This window comes from Macaca mulatta, chromosome X, assembly GCF_049350105.2.
Source record: "Macaca mulatta isolate MMU2019108-1 chromosome X, T2T-MMU8v2.0, whole genome shotgun sequence".
Lineage (NCBI taxonomy): Eukaryota > Metazoa > Chordata > Mammalia > Primates > Cercopithecidae > Macaca > Macaca mulatta.
Window position 1 is genome coordinate 72833768 of NC_133426.1, and position 18617 is coordinate 72852384.

An 18617-nucleotide genomic window follows, 5' to 3' on the forward strand; every position below is an offset into this window, starting at 1 on the left:
CTTGGGGTTGCTCTTCTTTAGGAGTATCTTTGTGTTGTTCTCTGTAGTTCCTGAATTTGGATGTTGGCCTGTCGTAATACATTGGGAAAGTCTCCTGGATAATGTCCTAAAGTGTGTTTTCCAACTTGGTTCCATTCTCCCCATCGCTGTCAGGTACACAAATCAAACAGGGTTTGTCTTTTCACCAAATAGTCCCATATTTCTTGGAGGCTTTGTTCATTTCTTTTCATTCTTTTTTTCTCTAATCTTGTCTTCACACAAGAGATTGAGTGGATCTTTAATCTCATATCCTTTCTTCTGCTTGATTAATTCGGATAGTCATACTTGTGTATGCTTCATGAAGTTCTCATCTGTGTTTTTCAGCTCCATTAGGTCATTTATGTTCTTCTTTAAATTGGTCATTCTTGTTAGCAGTTCCTGTAAAATTTTTTTCAAAGTTCTTAGCTTCCTTGCATTGGGTGAGAACACGCTCCTTTAGCTCAGAGGAGTTTGTTATTATCCACCTTCTGAAGCCTATTTCTGTCAATTCATCAAACTCATTCTCCATTCAGTTTTGTTCCCTTACTGGTGAGGAGTTTTGATTCTTTGAAGGTGAAGAGGCATTCTGGTTTTTGGAATTTTCAGCCTTTTTGTGCTGTTTTTTTTCCTCATCTTTGTGGACTTATCTACCTTTGATATTTGCTGTTGGTGATGTTCAGATGGAATTTTTGCATGGGCATCGTTTGTGCTGATTTTTTTTTCTCTTTGGAAGTTACTCTTTTTTAAATTTAATTTCTCTGCATACATACTAGGTGCATATATTTATGGTGTACATGAGATGTTTTGATACAGGCATGCAATACATAATAATCACATTATAGAAAATGGAATATCCATCCCCTCAAGCACTTATCCTTTGTGTTACGAACAATCCAGTTACACTCTTAGTTATTTTAAAATGTACAATTAAATTATTATTGACTACAGCCACCCTGCTGTGCTATCAAATACTAGGTTTTATCCTTTCCAATTAATTTTTGTTGACTGATTAACCATCCTCACTCCACACCACCACCCCTACTACCATTGTTAGCCTCTGGTATCCATCCTTCTAACTCTTTGTGTCCATGAGTTCAATTGTTTTGATTTTTAGATACCACAAATAAATGAGAACATGCCATGTTAGTCTTTCTGTACCTGGCTTATTTCACCTAATATAATGACCTCCAGTTCCATCCATGTTGTGGCAAATGACAAGATCTCATTCTTTATTTTTTTTTTTATATGACTGAACAGTACTCCATTGTGTATAAGTACCACATTTTCTTTATCCATTTATCTGTTTTTTTTGTTTTTTTGTTTTTGTTTTTTTATAATTATTATACTTTAAGTTTTAGGGTACATGTGCATAACATGCAGGCTTGTTACATATGTATACTTGTGCCATGTTGGTGTGCTGTACACATCAACTTGTCAGCACCCATCAACTCATCATTTACATCTGGTATCACTCCCAATGCAATCCCTCTCCCCTCCCCCATCCCCGTGATAGGCCCCAGTGTGTGATGTTCCCCTTCCCGAGTCCAAGTGATCTCACTGTTCAGTTCCCACCTATGAGTGAGAACATGCGGTGTTTGGTTTTCTGTTCTTGCAATAGTTTGCTGAGAATGATGGTTTCCAGCTGCATCCATGTCCCTACAAAGGACACAAACTCATCCTTTTTGATGGCTGCATAGTATTCCATGGTGTATATGTGCCACATTTTCTTAATCCAATCTGTCACTGATGGACATTTGGGTTGATTCCAAGTCTTTGCTATTGTGAATAGTGCCGCAATGAACATACCTGTGCATGTGTCTTTATAGCAGCATAATTTATAATCCTTTGGGTATATACCCAGTAATGGGATGGCTAGGTCATATGGTACTTCTAGTTCTAGATCCTTGAGGAATCGCCACACTATTTAACATAATGGCTGAACTACTATACAATCCCACCAACAGTGTAAAAGTGTTCCTATTTCTCCACATCCTCTCCAGCACATTGCAATTCTAACTGGTGGGAGATGGTATCTCGTTGTGGTTTTGATTGGCATTTCTCTGATAGCCAGTGGTGATGAGCATTTTTTTCATGTGTCTGTTGGCTGTATGAATGTCTTCTTTTGAGAAATGTCTGTTCATATCCTTTGCCCACTTTTTGATGGGATTGTTTGTTTTTTTATTGTAAATTTGTTTGAGTTCTTTGTAGGTTCTGGATATTAGCCCTTTGTCTGATGAGGAGATTGCAAAAATTTTCTCCCATTCAGTAGGTTGCCTGTTCACTCTGATGGTAGTTTCTTTTGCTGTGCAGAAGCTTCTCAGTTTAATTGGATCCTATTTGTCAATTTTGGCTTTTGTTGTCATTGCTTTTGGTGTTTTAGACATGAAGTCCTTGCCCATGCCTATGTCCTGAATGGTATTACCTAGGTTTTCTTCCAGGGCTTTTATGGTATTAGGTCTAACATTTAAGTCTGTAATCCATCTTGAATTAATTTTCGTATAAGGAGTAAGGAAAGGATCCAGTTTCAGCTTTCTACTTATGGCTAGCCAATTTTCCCAGCACCATTTAGTAAATAGAAAATCCTTTCCCCATTTCTTGTTTTTGTCAGGTTTATCAAAGATCAGATGGCTGTAGATGTGTGGTATTATTTCTGAGGACTCTGTTCTGTTCCATTGGTCTATATCTCTATTTTGGTACCAGTATCATGCTGTTTTGGTTACTGTAGCCTTGTAGTATAGTTTGAAGTCAGGTAGCATGATGCCTCCAGCTTTGTTCTTTTGACTTAGGATTGTAGTGGCAATGTGGGCTCTTTTATGGTTCCATATGAACTTTAAAGCAGTTTTTTCCAATTCTGTGAAGAAACTCATTGGTAGCTTGATGGGGATGGCATTGAATCTATAAATAACCTTGGGCAGTATGGCCATTTTCACGATATTCATTCTTCCTATCCATGAGCATGGTATGTTCTTCCATTTGTTTGTGTCCTCTTTTATTTCACTGAGCAGTGGTTTGTAGTTCTCCTTGAAGAGGTCCTTTACATCCCTTGTAAGTTGGATTCCTAGGTATTTCATTCTCTTTGAAGCAATTGTTACTGGAAGTTCATTCATGATTTGGCTCTCTCTTTGTCTGTTACTGGTGTATAAGAAGGTTGGTGATTTTTGCACATTAATTTTGTATCCTGAGACTTTGCTGAAGTTGCTTATCAGCTTAAGGAGATTTTGGGCTGAGACAATGGGGTTTTCTAAATATACAATCATGTCATCTGCAAACAGGGACAATTTGACTTCTTCTTTTCCTAACTGAATACCTTTGATTTCTTTCTCTTGCTTGATTGCCCTAGCCAGAACTTCCAACACTATGTTGAATAGGAGTGGTGAGAGAGGGCATCCCTGGTTGTGCCAGTTTTCAAAGGGAATTTTTCCAGTTTTTGCCCATTCAGTATGATATTGGCTGTGGGTTTGTCATAAATAGCTCTTATGATTTTGAGATACGTTCAATCAATACCAAATTTATTGAGCGTTTTAAGCATGAAGGGCTGTTGAATTTTGTCAAAGGCATTTTCTGCATCTATTGACATAATCATGTGGGCTTTGTCTTTGGCTCTGTTTATATGCTGGATTATGTTTATTGATTTGCGAATGTTGAACCAGCCTTGCATCCCAGGGATGAAGCCCACTTGATCATGGTGGATAAAATTTTTGATGTGCTGCTCAATCCGGTTTGCCAGTATTTTATTGAGGATTTTTGCATTGATGTTCATCAGGGATATTGGTCTAAAATTCTCTTATTTTGTTGTGTCTCTGCCAGGCTTTGGAATCAGGATGATGTTGGCCTCATAAAATGAGTTAGGGAGGATTCCCTCTTTTTCTATTGATTGGAATAGTTTCAGAAGGAAAGGTACCAGCTCCTCCTTGTACCTCTGATAGAATTCAGCTGTGAATCCATCTGGTCCTGGACTTTTTTTGTTTGGTAGGCTATTAATTATTGCCTCAATTTCAGAGCCTGCTATTGGTCTATTCAGGAATTCAGCTTCTTCCTGGTTTACTCTTGGGAGAGTGTAAGTGTCCAGGAAATTATCCATTTCTTCTAGGTTTTCTAGTTTATTTGCATAGAGGTGTTTATAGTGTTCTCTGATGGTAGTTTGTATTTCCGTGGGGTTGGTGGTGATATCCCCTTTATCATTTTTTATTGCATCTATTTGATTCTTCTCTCTTTTCTTCTTTATTAGTCTTGCTAGCGGTCTATCAATTTTGTTGATCTTTTCAAAAAACCAACTCTTGGATTCATTGATTTTTTGGAGGGGTTTTTGTGTCTCTATCTCCTTCAGTTCTGCTCTGATCTTAGTTATTTCTTGCATTCTGTTAGCTTTTGAATGTGTTTGCTCTTGCTTCTCTAGTTCTTTTAATTGTGATGTTAGAGTGTCAATTTTAGAACTTTCCAGCTTTCTCTTGTGGGCATTTAGTGCTATAAATTTCCCTCTACACACTGCTTTAAATGTGTCCCAGTGATTCTGGTATGTTTCATCTTTGTTCTCATTGGTTTCAAAGAACATCTTTACTTCTGTCTTCATTTCGTTATGTACCCAGTAGTCATTCAGGAGCAGGTTATTCAGTTTCCATGTAGTTGAGCGGTTTTGATTGAGTTTCATAGTCCTGAGTTTTAGTTTGATTGCGCTGTGGTCTGAGAGACAGTTTGTTATAAATTCTGTTCTTGTACATTTGCTGAGGAGTGCTTTACTTCCAATTATGTGGCCAATTTTGGAATAAGTGTGATGTGTTGCTGAGAAGACTGTGTATTCTATTGATTTGGGGTGGAGAGTTCTTTAGATGTCTATTAGATCTGCTTGCTACAGAGATGATTTCAATTCCTGGATATCCTTGTTAACTTTCTGTCTCATTGATCGGTCTAATGTTGACAGTGGGGTGTTGAAGTCTCCCATTATTATTGTATGGGAGTCTAAGTCTCTTTGTAAATCTCTAAGGACTTGCTTTACGAATCTGGGTGCTCCTGTATTGGGTGCATATATATTTAGGATAGTTAGCTCTTCCTGTTGAATTGATCCCTTTACCATTATGTAATGGCCTTTTTGTCTCTTTTGATCTTTGATGGTTTAAAATCTCTTTTATCAGAGACTAGTATTGCAACCCCTGCCTTTATTTGTTCTCCATTTGCTTGGTAGATCTTCCTCCATCCCTTTATTTTGAGCCTATGTGTGTCTCTGCATGTGAGATGGGTCTCCTGAATACTGCAAACTGATGGGTCTTGACTCTTTATCCAGTTTGCCAGTCTGTGTCTTTTAATTGGAGCATTTAGTCCATTTACATTTAAGGTTAATATTGTTATGTGTGAACTTGATCCTGCCATTATGATATTAACTGGTTATTTTGCTCGTTAGTTGATGCACTTTCTTCCTAGCATCGATGGTCTTTACATTTTGGCATGTTTTTCAATGGCTGGTACCGGTTGTTCCTTTCCATGTTTAGTGCTTCCTTTAGGGTCTCCTGTAAGACAGGCCTGGTGGTGACAAAATCTCTAAGCGTTTGCTTATCTGTAAAGGATTTTATTTCTCCTTCACTTATGAAACTTAGTTTGGCTGGATATGAAATTCTGGGTTTAAAATTCTTTTCTTTAAGAATGTTGAATATTGGCCCCCACTCTCTTCTGGCTTGGAGAGTTTCTGCTGAGAGGTCTGCTCTTAGTCTGATGGGCTGCCCTTTGTGGGTAACCCGACTTTTCTCTCCGGCTGCTCTTAAGATTGTTTCTTCATTTCAACTTTGGTGAATCTGGTAATTATATGTCTTGGAGTTGCTCTTCTCGAGGAGTATCTTTGTGGAGTTGTCTGTATTTCCTGGATTTGAATGTTGGCCTGCCCTGCTGGGTTGGGGAAGTTCTCCTGGATGATATCCTGAAGAGTGTTTTCCATCTTGGTTCCATTTTCTCCCTCACTTTCAGGCATCCCAGTCAGACGTAGATTTGGTCTTTTTACATAATCCCATACTTCTTGCAGGCTTTGTTCATTTCTTTTTCTTCTTTTTTCTTTGGATTTCTCTTCTCCCTTCATTTCATTCATTTGATCCTCAATCACTGATACTCTTTCTTCCAGTTGATCGAGTCAGTTACTGAAGCTTGTGCATTTGTCATGTCTTTCTTGTGTCATGGTTTTTATCTCTGTCTATTCGTTTATGACCTTCTCTGCGTTAATTATTATGGTTATCAATTCTTCCACTCTTTTTTCAAGATTTTTACTTTCTTTGCGCTGGGTACATAATTCCTCCTTTAGCTCTGAGAAGTTTGATGGACTGAAGCCTTCTTCTCTCATCTCATCAAAGTCATTCTCCATCCAGCTTTGATCCATTGCTGGCGATGAGCTGCGTTCCTTTGGAGGGAGAGATGTGCTCTTATTTTTTGAATTTCCAGCTTTTCTGCCCTGGATTTTCCCCATCTTTGTGGTTTTATCTGCCTCTGGTCTTTGATGATGGTGATATACTGATGGGGTTTTGGTGTGGGTTTCCTTCCTGTTTGTTAATTTTCCTTCTAACAGTCAGGACCCTCAGCTGTAGGTCTGTTGGAGATTGCTTGAGGTCCACTCCAGACCCTGTTTGCCTGGGTATCAGCAGCAGAGGCTGCAGAAGATAGAATACTGCTGAATAGCGAGTGTACCTGTCTGATTCTTGCTTTGGAAGCTTCCTCTCAGGGGTGTACTCCACCCTATGAGGTGTGTGGTGTCGGTCTGCCCCCAGTGGAGGATGTCTCCCAGTTAGGCTACTCAGGGTTCAGGGACCCACTTGAGCAGGCAGTCTGTCCCTTCTCAGATCTCAGCCTCCGTGTTGGGAGATCCACTGCTCTCTTCAAAGCTGTCAGACAGAGTCGTTTGCGTCTGCAGGGGTTTCTGCTGCTTTTTTGTTGTTGTTGTTATTTTTGTTGTTTAGCTGTGCCTTGTCCCCAGAGGTGGAGTCTACAGAGACTGGCAGGCCTCCTTGAGCTGCTGTGAGCTCCACCCAGTTCGATCTTCCCAGGGCTTTGTTTACCTACTTAGACCTCAGCAATGGCAGGTGTCCCTCCCCCAGACTCACTGCTGCCTTGCCAGTAGATCGCAGACTGCTGTGCTAGCAATGAGGAAGGCTCCGTGGGCATGGGACCCTCCCTACCAGGTGTGGGATATAATCTCCTGGTGTGCCCGTTTGCTTAAAGTGCAGTATTGGTGTGGGAGTTACCCGATTTTCCAGGTGTTGTGTGTCTCAGTTCCCCTGGCTAGGAAAAGGGATTCCCTTCCCCCTTGCGCTTCCCAGATGAGGCGATACCTCGCCCTGCTTTGGCTCCCGCTGGTCTGGCTGCAGCAGCTAACCAGCACCGATTGTCTGGCACTCTCTAGTGAGATGAACCCAGTACTTCAGTTGAAAATGCAGAAATCACCGGTCTTCTGTGTCGCTCGTGCTGGGAGCTGGAGACTGGAGCTGTTCCTATTCGGCCATCCTGTTCTGCCTCTTGTGCTGATGTTTATGCTGTTGCTTTCTGTTTGTTAATTTTTCTTCTAACTGTCAGGTCCCTCTTCTGCAGGTCTGTTGGAGTTGGCTGGAGGTCCACTCCAGACCCTGTTTGCCTGGATATCACCAGCACTGGCTGCAAAACAACAAAGATTGCTGCCTGCTCCTTTCTCTGGAACCTTTGTCCCAGACAGGCACCTGCCAGATACCAGCTGCAGCTCTCCTGTGTGAAGTGTTTGCTGACCCCTGCTGGGACATGTCTCTCAGTTAGGAGGCATGGGGGTCAGGGACCCACTTGAGAAGGCAGTGTGTCCCTTAGCAGAGCTGGAGCGCTGTACTGGGAGATCCGCTACCCTTTTCAGAGTTGGCAGGAAGGAACATTTAAGTCTGCTGACGTTGCACCCATAGCTGGCCCTTCCTCTAGGTACTCTGTCCCAGGGAGATGGGATTTTTATCTATAAGTCCCTGACTCGGGCTGCTGCCTTTCTGTCATTGATGATCTGCCAAGAGAGGAGAAATCTAGAGAGGCAGTCTGGCTACACCAGATTTGCCAGAGGTGAGCTCCACACCCACTTCATACTGCCTGCGGCTTTGTTTACACTATGAGGGGAAAACCTCCTAATCAAACCTCAGTAATGGCAGACGCTCCTTCCCCCACCAGGCTCAAGCATCTCAGGTTGACTTCAGACTGCTGTTTGCTGGCAGCGAGAATTTCAAGCCAGTCAATATTAGCTTGTTTGGTTCCATGGATGGGATCCGCTGAGCAAGACCACTCGGTTCCCTGGCTTCGGCATCCCTTGTCAGGGGAGTAAACAGTTCTGTCTTATTGGAGTTTCAAGTGCCACTGAGGTATGAAAAAACTCCTTCAGCTAGCTCGGTGTCTGCCCAAACATCCGTTCAGTTTTGTGTTTCAAACTTAGGGCCCTGGTGGTATAGGCACCAGAGGAAATCTCCTGGTCTGCGGGTTGCAAACACCATGGTAAAAGTGTAGTATCTGGGCTGGATAGCACCATCCCTCATGGCAGAGTCCCTCACAGGTTCCCTTTGCTAGGGGAGGGAGTTCCCTGACCCCTTGCACTTCCCTGGTGAGGTGGCACCCCACTCTCTTTCTGCTTCCCCTCCATGGGCTGCACTCACTGTTTAACCAGTCACAGTGAGATGAATCTGGTACCTCAGTTGGAAAATGCAGATATCACCCACCTGCTGCATTTATCTCGCAGGGAGTTGCAGACCAGAGCTGTTCTTATGTGGCCATCACACAGAAAGCAACATCAACCTGATTACACAAAATATATTCTACCTAGAAGCTCTCATAATCCAAGGCCATTTCTGCACTCTTCAGCATGTTGATCTTCGTGGATTTGGAGAAAAGATTGCTTTATTCTCTATTTTTTCAGAGAAAATATATTGGCATTCTTTTTTTCAAGACTGAGTTAACACACAAACCAACATATTTATATATACTATGCAGTGTGAAAATTTTGAAAGGGAACCTGGATCTTAGAATTACATGAGATTTCTAACAGAGAACATGAGTCTGGTTTGGGGGATTTCAGGGGTCCTTATCAGACTGAAATTCTAGAATTATGAATAAGACAGAAGAATAGACATTCCAGCCATACTCAGTTTAGCAAGCTACTTATTCAGTTATATGTGTAGGGCACTGTGATAGTTGTCATGGGGAAACAGATGAAAGACAAATAGCCCTAACTCTCAAAATATCTTTCCACAGAGCTAATAATGATACCCTCACTCAGTTTACAAAGGCTTTTACATTTACTTGAACTTAAAGCCCATATAACTCAACTAAATCTTAATAATTGAGCATAGATGGTTGTCATCTTTCCAGTCTTCACCAGAAAGTTCTTCTTGCCCTCTTCCAAGTCTTCCGAGAGCCCTGATGTCTTTTGGCCTGCCCACAAGTGAGCTGGGTTAAAATGGCTTTGTGCTCTCCGACTTCACTAAGGAATTGCTGAGACCACAAGAAGAGCATAAAGCTAAGTACCAATGTATCTCCATGTGATGGATGGGCCATAGGAAAGCTCTGAGATCTTTGGATTTGACTCATCCTTATAGGAAGAATGAGTCAATCCCTCCTCTCTGCCTGCTCATGTCCAGAGACCCAAAACTGGCAACCCAGTCCATCAGTGATACTCTCCATTTTTACTATTGACTTTCTTCTTTTCCAAGCAGTCTCCTACATATCTAGTACAATGCCTAGTGCGTAGTAGGTATTCAGTGATTATTTGCTGAATGGTTAAATGAATGAATTGGTGATATGTTATTTGCTATGTTAATAATAATCTCATTTTATCTTTCTAACACTCTTCTGCCTCTTATGTTTATTCCAGCAAGACATGTCACCTTTCTATATTTATACACCTAATGCTTGTCTTTCCTCATACCATGTCCTCTTTATTCTGCTATTTCTAATTTTACTTTACCTCTTCTTCCCTCCACTGGGAATACTTAAGCTGCATTCTTTCAATGCTATGTTTAAATCTCAAGTCCTCCATGAAACTTTCTCTGGCTTCTTTAGTCTATTGATCTGCACTTTTCATTATTCAATACTGAACACTATATTCTAATATCTGATGATATTCAATTTAGCATTGTGAGGCTTTTTAATATGACGGTTTATCTGCTAGGCCTTCGGATGAGGGAAAGATGGCTATAGTCTTAAGTTTTTAAATTTCTTTATATACTTATTTCTCCAAAACTTTAAGTTTGTTGATACCAAGAGCTAAACCTTATATAACTTCTTACTTCTTTATGCCAAAAGCTAGTTATAACTTTACATTCATCCCTGCAAACTTAGAAGCCTCCCAGGAAGTGTTAAGTAAATGCAGGCTACTAAGTGGTTCTTCAGTTCACGGCCCAGAATGAATGGACTCTTAACTATTCTAAACTGAGTTTAGAACGGTAAGCCATTCCTTATCAGTTCCCATAAGAATATAAAATTTAAACCATTATTCCAAGTTTATAAGGAGTCATGTAATCAGTTTTCATACACTACAGTGCCCACTTCCCAAACATCATTTGAGTTCTTCACCTTTTTCCCTCACTGTCTGTCACTGCCTAAGGGCAGGCCTTGACCTTTATCCTTTAGAAGGTAGCAATAGCGTTCATCTTCACTAATCTCCTTGCCTCTAGTGTCACTCTTAAAAAAATCCATTCTTCATTCATCAGTCAGACTGCTCTTTTTTCAACTAATCATGTCATTTCCTTTTCAAAAACATGTTATAATTGTCCACTGTCTATAGAACAAAGTCCCAACTCCAGACTGGTTTTCAGGAGATTTCATAACTTGGTCCAGTCCCCTTTTTCTAACCTGTCTAATTTAGATGCTGAAGACACATATTTGGTTGTGTAATATATTCAGAACTAGGCTCATTTTCCTCTGCCTAGAGTGTCCGCTGTCCCATACTCATCTGTTAGAACCTGTTCCATCCATCAAGGTCCAGATGAAATACTACATTCTGGAATTACAAATTATTAAACACTGCAGAGACCACTCCTCACCAAAAAAGGAGGAAGAAAGAAAAAGAAAAGGAAAAAAAGCTTAACTGCTTTCAGAGCATTTTTGTTTATGCCTCTCCTATGGAACTGATCATGCTCTGCCTGTTTTTAAAGTAATATCCATTTCCGGAGCAAGATGGCCAAATAGGAACAGCTCTAGCCTCCAGCTCTCAGTGTGACCAACACAGAAGATAGGTGATTCCTGCATTTTCAACTGAGGTACCAGGTTCATCTCACTGGGGAGTGCCAGACAATTGGTGCTGATCAGCTGGTGCAGCCCGACCAGCGAGAGCTGAAGCAGGGCGAGGCATTGCCTCACCTGGAAAGCACAAGGGGGAAGGGAATCACTTTAGAAACCGAGACACACAACACCAGGAAAATCGGGTAACTCCTACCATAATACTGTGCTTTACCAAGGGTCTTAGCAAATGGCACACCAGGAGATTACATCCCACACCTGGCCAGGAGGGTCCCACAACCACGGAACCTCCCTCATTGCTAGCACAGCAGTCTGAGATCTAACTGTAAGGCAGCAGCAAGGCTGGGGGAGGGGCTCCTGCAATTGCTGAGACTTAAGTAGGTAAACAAAGCCTCTGGGAAGCTCGAACTGGGTGGATCCCACTGCAGCTCAAGGAGGCCTGCCTGTCTCTGTAGACTCCACCTCTGGGGACAGGGCATAGCTAAACAAAAAGCAGCAGAAACCTCTACCGATGTTAATGACTGTGTCTGACAGCTTTGAAGATAGCAGTGGATCTCCCAGTATGGAGACTGAGATCTGAGAACGGACAAATTGACTGCTCAGGTGGGTCCCTGACCCCTGAGTATCCTAACTGGGGAATATCAACCACTAGGTGCAGACCAACACCTCACACCTCACACAGTAGGGTACATTCCTGAAACGAAGCTTCCAGAGCAAAAATCAGATAGCAACACTCGCTGTTCAGCAATATTCTATCTTCTGCAGCCTCTGCTGCTGATACCCAAGCAAACAGTCTGGAGTGGACCTCAAGCAATCTCCAACAGACCTACAGCTGAGGGTCCTGACTGTTAGCAGGAAAACTAACAAACAGGAAGGACACCCACACCAAAACTCCATCAGTACATCACCATCATCAAAGACCAAAGACTGATAAAACCACAAAGATGGGGAAAATGCAGGGCAGAAAAGCTGAAAATTCAAAAAATCAGAGCACATGTCCCCCTCCAAAGAAAAACAGCTCATCACCAGCAATGGATCAAAGCTGGACAGAGAATGACGTTGACAAGTTGAGAGAAGAAGGATTCAGCAGGTCAAACTTCTCAGAGCTAAAGGAGGAACAACATACCCAGCACAAAGAAACTAAAAATCTTGAAACAAGAATGGAAGAATGGATAACTAGAATAATCAATGCAGAGAAGGCCATAAATGAACTGACAGAGATAAAAACCATGACATGAGAAATATGTGACAAATCAACAAGCTTCCATAACTGACTTGATCAATTGGAAGAAAGAATATCAATGATTGAAGATCAAATGAATGAAATGAAGCAAGAAGAGAAGCCTAGAGAAAAAAGAGGAAAAAAAAAATGAAAAAAGCCTCCAAGAAATATGGGATTATGTGAGAAGACCAAATCTACGTCTGATTGGTGTGCCTGAAAGTAAGGGGAAAAATGGAACCAAGTTGGAAAACACTCTTCAGGAAATCATCCAGGAGAAATTCCCCAACCTAGCAAGGCAGGCCAATATTCAAATTCAGGAAATACAGAGAACGCCACAAAGATACTCCTCAAGAAGAGCAACTCCAAGACACACAATTGTCAGATTCCTCAAAGTTGAAATGAAGGAAAAAATCTTAAGGGCAGCCAGAGAAATAGGTCGGGTTACCAACAAAGGGAAGCCCATCAGACTAACAGCAGAACTCTCGGCAGAAACTCTCCAAGCCAGAAAAGATTCAGGGCCATAATTCAACATTCTTAAAGAAAAGAATTTTCAACCCAGAATTTCATGTCCAGCCAAACTAAGTTTCATAAGTGAAGGAGAAAGAAAATCCTTTACAGATAAACAAATGCTTAGAGATTTTCTTACCACCAAGACTTTGCTACAAGAGACCCTGAAGGAAACACTAAACATGGAAAGGAACAACCAGTACCAGCCATTGTGAAAACATGCCAAAATGTAAAGACCATTGATGCTAGGAAGAAACTGCATCAACTAACGAGCAAAATAACCAGCTAATATCACAATGACAGGATCAAGTTCACACATAACAATATTAATCTTAAATGTAAATGGACTAAATGTTCCAATTAAAAGACACAGACTGACAAATTGGATAAAGAGTCAAGACCCATCAGTTTGCTGTATTCAGGAGACCCATCTCACATGCAGAGACACACATAGGCTCAAAATAAAGGGATGGAGGAAGATCTACCAAGTAAATGGAGGAAAAAAAAAAAAGCAGGGGTTGCAATCCTAGTCTCTGGTAAAACAGACTTTAAATCATCAAAGATCAAAAGAGACAAAGAAGGCCATTACATAATGGTAAAGGGATCAATTCAAAGGGAAGAGCTAACTATCCTAAATATATATGCACCCAATACAGGAGCACCCAGATTCATAAAGCAAGTCTTTAGAGACTTACAAAGAGACTTAGACACCCATACAATAATAATGGGAGACTTTAACACCCCATTGTCAACATTAGACAGATTAACGAGACAGAAAGTTAACAAGGTTATCCAGGAATTGAACTCAACTCTGCACCAAGCAGATCTTATAGACATCTACAGAACTGTCCACCCCAAATCAATAGAATATACATTCTTCTCAGCACCACATTGCACTTATTCCAAAATTGACCACATAATTGGAAGTAAAGCACTCCTCAGCAAATGTACAAGAACAGAAATTATAACAAACTATCTCTCAGACCGCAGTGCAATCGAACTAAAACTCAGGACTAAGAAACTCAATCAAAACCGCTCAACTACATGGAAACTGAACAACCTGCTCCTGAATGACTACTGGGTACATAACAAAATGAAGGTAGAAATAAAGATGTTCTTTGAAACCAATGAGAACAAAGATACAATATACCAGAATCTCTGGGACACATTTAATGCATTGTGTAGAGGGAAATTTATAGCACTAAATGCCCACAAGAGAAAGCAGGAAAGATCTAAAATTGACACTCTAACATCACAATTAAAAGAACTAGAGAAGCAAGAGCAAACGCATCCAAAAGCTAGCAGAAGGCAAGAAATAACTAAGATCCGAGCATAACTGAAGGAGATAGAGACACAAAAAAACCTTCAAAAAATCAATGAACTCAGGAGCTGCTTTTTTGAGAAGATCAACAAAATTGATAGACCACTAGCAAGACTAATAAAGAAGAAAAGAGAGAAGAATCAAATAGACGCAATAAAAAATGATAAAGGGGATATCACCACCGACCCCACAGAAATACAAACTACCATCAGAGAATACTGCAAACACCTCTACGCAAATAAACTAGAAAACCTAGAAGAAATGGATAATTTCCTGGACACTTACACTCTCCCAAGACTAAACCAGGAAGAAGTTGAATCCCCGAATAGACCAATAGCAGGCTCTGAAATTGAGGCAATAATTAATAGCCTACCAACCAAAAAAAGTCCAGGACCAGATGGATTCACAGCCGAATTCTACCAGAGGTACAAGGAGGAGCTGGTATCATTCCTTATGAAACTCTTCCAATCAATAGAAAAAGAGGGAATCCTCCCTAACTCATTTTATGAGGCCAATATCATCCTGATACCAAAGCCTGGCAGAGACACACCAAAAAAGAGCCTTTTAGACCCATATCCCTGATGAACATTGATGCAAAAATCTTCAATAAAATACTGGCAAACCGAATCCAGCAGCACATCAAACAGCTTATCCACCATGATCAAGTGGGCTTCATCTCTGAGATACAAGGCTGGTTCAACACACGCAAATCAATAAACGTAATCCAGCATATAAACAGAACCAAAGACAAAAACCACATGATTATCTAAATAGATGCAGAAAAGGCCTTTGACAAAATTCAACAGTACTTCATGCTAAAAACTCTCAATACACTCGGTATTGATGGAACGTATCTCAAAATAATAAGAACTGTTTGTGACAAACCCACAGCCAATATCATACTGAATGGGCAAAAACGGGCAGCACTCCCTTCGAAAACTGGCACAAGTCAGGGATGCCCTCTCTCAAGACTCCTATTCAACATAGAGTTGGAAGTTCTGGCTAGGGCAATCAGGCAAGAGAAAGAAATCAAAGGTATTCAGTTAGGAAAAGAAGAAGTCAAATTGTCCCTGTTTGCAGATGACATGATTGTATATTTAGAAAACCCCATCATCTCAGTCCAAAATCTCCTTCAACTGATAAGCAATTTTAGCAACCTCTGAGGATACAAAATAAATGTGCAAAAATTACAAGCATTCGTATACACCAGTAACAGACAAACAGAGCCAAATCATGAAGGAACTTCCATTCACAATTGCTTCAAAGAGAATAAAATACCAAGGAATTCAACTTACAAGGGATGGAAAGGACCTCTTCCAGGAGAACTACAAACCACTGCTCAGTGAAATAAAAGAGGACACAATCAAATGGAAGAACATACCATGCTCATGGATAGGAAGAATCATTATCGTGAAAATGGCCATACTGCCCAAGGTAATTTATAGATTCAATGCCATCCACATCAAGCTACCAATGTGTTCCTTCATAGAATTGGAAAAAACTGCTTTGAAGTTCATGTGGAACCAAATAAGAGCCCGCATTGCCAAGAGAATCCTAAGTCAAAAGAACAAAGCTGGAGGCATCACATTACCTGACTTCATACTGTACTACAAGACTACAGTAACCAAAACAGCATGGTACTGATATCAAAACAGCATGATACTGGTACCAAAACAGAGATATAGACCAATGGAACAGAACAGAGCCCTCAGAAATAATACCACACATCTACAGCCATCTGATCTTTGACAAACCTGACAAAAACAAGAAATGGGGAAAGGATTCCCTATTTAATAAATGGTGCTGGGAAAATTGGCTAGCCATAAGTAGAAAGCTGAAACTGGATCCTTTCCTTACTCCTTATACGAAAATTAATTCAAGATGGATTACAGACTTAAATGTTAGACCTAAAACCATAAAAACCCTAGACGAAACCTAGGTAATATCATTCAGGACATAGGCATGGGCAAGGACTTCATGTCTAAAACACCAAAAGCAACGGCAACAAAAGCCAAAATTGTCAAATGGGATCTAATTAAACTGAGAAGCTTCTGCACAGCAAAACAAACTACCATCAGAGTGAACAGGCAACCTACAGAATGGGAGAAAATTTTTGCAATCTTCTCATCTGACAAAGGGTTAATAACCAGAACCTACAAAGAACTCAAACAAATTTATGAGAAAAAAACAAACAACCCCATCAAGAAGTGGGGAAAGGATATGAACAGACATTTCTCAAAAGAAGACATGCATACAGCCAACAGGCACATGAAAAAATGCTCATCATCACTCGCCATCAGACAAATGCAAATCAAAACTACAATGAAATATCATCTCACACCAGTTAGAATGGCAATCATTAAAAAGTCAGGAAACAACAGGTGCTGGAGAGGATGTGGAGAAATAAGAACACTTTTACACTGTTGGTGGGGTTGTTAACTGGTTCAACCATTGTGGAAAACAGTATGGCAATTCCTCAAGGATCTAGAACTAGTAGTACCATATGACCCAGCCATCCCATTACTGGGGATATACCCAAAGGACTATAAATCATGCTGCTATTAAGACACATGCACACACATGTTTATTGTGCAACTATTTACAATAACAAAGACTTGGAATCAACCCAAATGTTGGGTTTGGGTTCAACCCAGATGGACACTGGGATCAACCCAGTCCATCAGTGACAGACTGGATTAAGAAAATGTGGCACATATACACCATGGAATACTATGCAGCCATAAAAAAGGATGAGTTTGTGTCCTTTGTAGGGACATGGATGCAGCAGGAAACCATCATTCTCAGCACACTATCGCAAAAACAGAAAACCAAACACTGCATGTTCTCACTCATAGGTGGGAATTGAACAATGAGATCACTTGGACTCTGGAAGGGGAACATCACACACTGGGACCTAAAATGGGGAGGTGGGAGGGAGTAGGGATGGCATTGGAAGTTATACCTGATGTAAATGACGAGTTGATGGGTGGTGATGAGTTGATGGGTGCAGCACACCGACATGGCACAAGTATACATATGTAACAAGCCTGCATGTTATGCACATGTACCCTAGAACTTAAAGTATAATAATAATAAAAAAAAGGAAAATAAAAAAATAAAGTAATAGTCATACCTGTCTCCTTTTATGTACCAGGGTAGAGGCTGAGTCTGAATCATCACTGCATCCTCTTCCTTGTTGCTATCTGGAACCACAGCACAGAGTAGGCACTCAGTAAATATTTATTGTATTAGTTTTACTGATGAAGAGGCAGTAGAATAATACCTAGTTTTTTAGTCTATGTAGGAACTATGATTAATAAAGGAAACAGCTAGCCTGAAGCATATATAATCACAAACTACATTCTGTGGAGTATAAATTTAGGAAGTCAAGAAAGATGAAATGACCTCCGAACTGGGGATGTGAGGAGATCCAGGGACACTTACTTTAATCAAACAACCATAACTGGTAAAAATTATCAACAAACAAACAATAAAGTTAAGTCTTTGCATAACTACTGAAAATTATAAACAATGAAACACATTAAAGTGTCTGGAAATTGTTCTAAAGACTCATAGCAAATAAATTAACAGTTATTCAAGAAAATCTTTGTAAGCACAGGGAGAACCAGTCACATTTAAGCCAGGACCTGTTCCATTCTCCCACTCTCAGCTCAGCATAATGGAAGCTCAATCCTGGACACCTGAAGCCAAAAACAGATTTTTCTTTCCCCTAGGATCCCAGTTTAGAGCTATAATATCATCAAAGATGAGGTAGATCTATAGAATTTCTTATCATCCCATTGACACTGGATTTTTCTTGACCTTTTTGCTGGACTTGCAGCAGGGGCATGCCATCTACTCGGCCCACCACACTCAGCCCCTTGAGGGAGGGAGCACATGAGTGAGTGCAGGATCCGGCTACTCTGAGCACTGTCACAGGAGAAAGCTCTGTGTGGGGCCCATGGCCAGTCAAGGCGTGTTGCCTCAAGGGGAATGCAGTGGTGTCCAAGCAAGGGTGCCCATGACCCCGAATCTCCAGAGGGGCTGTTAGTGTGCTAATTAGCTCTTTTAATTCTGCTGTCAGCCTGATGAACGGCAGCATTTTAGCAGCTCAGTAGGCCCCTGACCCCATTGTGTGGGGTGGCTGCCCTCTGCTGGGGAGAGAGGGCAAAGGGCCAACGTGACAACCTTTCTGGGTACCTGAACTCAGTGGATTCTGAGCTACAATCCAGCATTCAAGAAGAATGAGGTAATGCTAACAACTGAAGGGTGATGATTGTAGAAAATTTTATGGAGTGAATAAACAGCTCTCAGCAGAGAAGGGATGTGAAGGGGCATAGTACCCCA

General features: G+C 40.9%; 1 long non-coding RNA gene across 1 annotated transcript in view; it reads right to left on the reverse strand.

Moving 5' to 3' along the window:
- LOC144338448 (uncharacterized) overlaps positions 1–17473 on the reverse strand; it is a 31569-nt gene extending 14096 nt beyond the window's left edge. Inside the window, exon 1 of the long non-coding RNA XR_013412623.1 lies at positions 17404–17473. This is a non-coding gene — a long non-coding RNA (uncharacterized LOC144338448). The remainder of the gene's footprint in view (positions 1–17403) is intronic.
- Between the last annotated feature and the right edge of the window lie 1144 nt (positions 17474–18617).